This window comes from Armigeres subalbatus, chromosome 3 (assembly GCF_024139115.2).
Source record: "Armigeres subalbatus isolate Guangzhou_Male chromosome 3, GZ_Asu_2, whole genome shotgun sequence".
Classification (NCBI taxonomy): domain Eukaryota; kingdom Metazoa; phylum Arthropoda; class Insecta; order Diptera; family Culicidae; genus Armigeres; species Armigeres subalbatus.
The window spans coordinates 117,760,841-117,763,069 of record NC_085141.1 but is presented as its reverse complement, the minus strand read 5'-3'; positions in this window follow the sequence as shown (position 1 = coordinate 117,763,069).

Below are 2,229 nucleotides of genomic sequence, written 5' to 3'. Positions count from 1 at the left end.
AAATGCTCAGTTTTATTGGCTACAACAAGATAGAAGATCATCGCAGATAGGAGGATTAGTCTGAGTATACACTAGCTCCGCAATTCCCGAGCTTCATATTGGTTGTCACAGTATTAAGGCATTGGGAGGAAAATCGAAAGAAACCGTCGTCGTCGTCGGACGGCTGATGAAATTTGGGAACTTTTCATCCCGTTAGGGAATTTGAATCCAAACTGCAAGTGCCACTGCGGAAGCCTGTGGCCATTCGATTCAGAACTTTGATTTTTCTCGTTCAGTTTGCAGCGGTCTTGTTTAGAATGGTGAGTAAAAAGCGAAACGAGTAAAGTTATATTATCGCATTAGAGAATTTTCGGTTCTTTCGGGTCGTATCATGGGAACCGAAATGATGGTTCCGGAGATGAGCTTTCTCAGCGAAGATTATTTTTTCAACTATCTCAATAATAATTTGAAGTGGAACTTTCGGCTACTTCATTTCTTTTACTCGCATTATTTGGCATTGTAGTTCACCAGTCAAGAAGTTTCAATTGCTAGGGGACAGTTAGATTACGGGGCTTGCTTGATCGAAAAAACAGTGGTCAAATGCAAACTACATATAGTTTCCATAATAATGTTAATTTAGTTTTCCCTCACATTCGTACCTATAGACTGTATAACGGTTTTGAATGACAACGAGTTCAGCTAATTTGTTTAAATGAGATTCACTCAGCCCAATGTAAAAACCAATCAGCGGATAACAGATTTGAATACAGTATATGTGTAAAAGCTTATATTTGTTTGTATAAAAACCTAGCAGAATTTTTATATGACAAGATTTTCTACAGAGCTGTAAGATTTCTTTTTTTGGGGGATTCATTTGATCAATTATTCGGTCAATTGAAGAATACTGAAAACAATGATCCCACCACTGGCTATATGATCGTCCAGTAAAGGCTATATGATCGCTCCAAAAACAAACTTTTTATAGAAGGCCCGGAGACCCATAGTGTTATATACCGATCGACTCAGCTCGACGAATTGAGGTGATGTCTGTGTGTATGTGTGTGTGTGTGTTTTTTTTTCTTCCTAAGCAATGGAGGGGGAATCTGCTCAACAGACATCTTGGGTTGACCAGGAAGTGCGGGGTTAGGGGCCACCTTCAACGAGGCAGGACTGCATCCCCGACCCGCTAAACCGTTTCCATTGCCGCCAAGCCCATCGTCCCTTCGGTACAACCAGAAAGTAATGCTTCAAAGGGGGGCCAGTGCATAACGCACCCTCGAGGTTAGCTGCGTGTCCTTGCAGCATCGAACATCGTGACTCGCTTGACTCGTGACTCGTGCCAGCGCGTTGCCGGCTTTCCAGATGGCCTTACCACGCCCTATGTCCTCGGAAGGTGGGCAGGGTCGACTTCGCGCCTGATTTTCTCTGCACGACTGGTATCAAGAATGATGATGCCGCGTGCACCCCAAATTGACCTTTCTGCAATAGGGCCTATTCGCCAGCACACAGAGGGACTTGCCGACGCGGTGCCCCAGCCTTGACGAGGACCCCTTTCCGTCCTCGGGCTCGGAACCCGCCCGGTTGACCGACGCCGCGAAAGTGACGATACCATGTTGTTCTTCACGCGGCCACTTGTTCGATAAAAGGATCGAGTTCGACCACAGGGCACCGGTATGACCCATGAAGCCGACTCCGAACCCTTGGACCATCTCTTATTTGCGTCTGAACTAGCCATCCCTCGAGTCCACGCGCCACCTTCTGTGTAGCTCCGAGACGATTTGGACGATAGCCGATAAAACGGCGTTCCAGCCAACTTCATCTTTACACATCCTCCGGACTAGGTTGTCCGGGGTAGTGTCCAGACCACATGGGGCAAGCATGTGGTCACGCATTGTGCGAAAACGCGGGCAGACGAACAACACGTGTTCCGCCGTTTCCCCTAAACCTACGCACACCGGACACTCGGGCGAGGCCGAGTGTCCGAACCGGTGTAGGTACTGTCTGAAGCAACCATGGCCTGTAAGGACCTGGGTCAGGTGGAAAGTGATTTCCCCACGGCGCCTCTTGACCCACGTACCTATCTCCGGTATCAACCTATGTGTCCATCTACCCTTAGTGGAACTGTCCCACGCACGCTGCCATTTGACCATTGAGGCCAACCTGACAGTCCTACGGATGCCTCTCGTGCCGCGCATTTCGAAGCACTCTATGTCTTCACCGATAACGATGTCAATAGGCATCATACCGGTT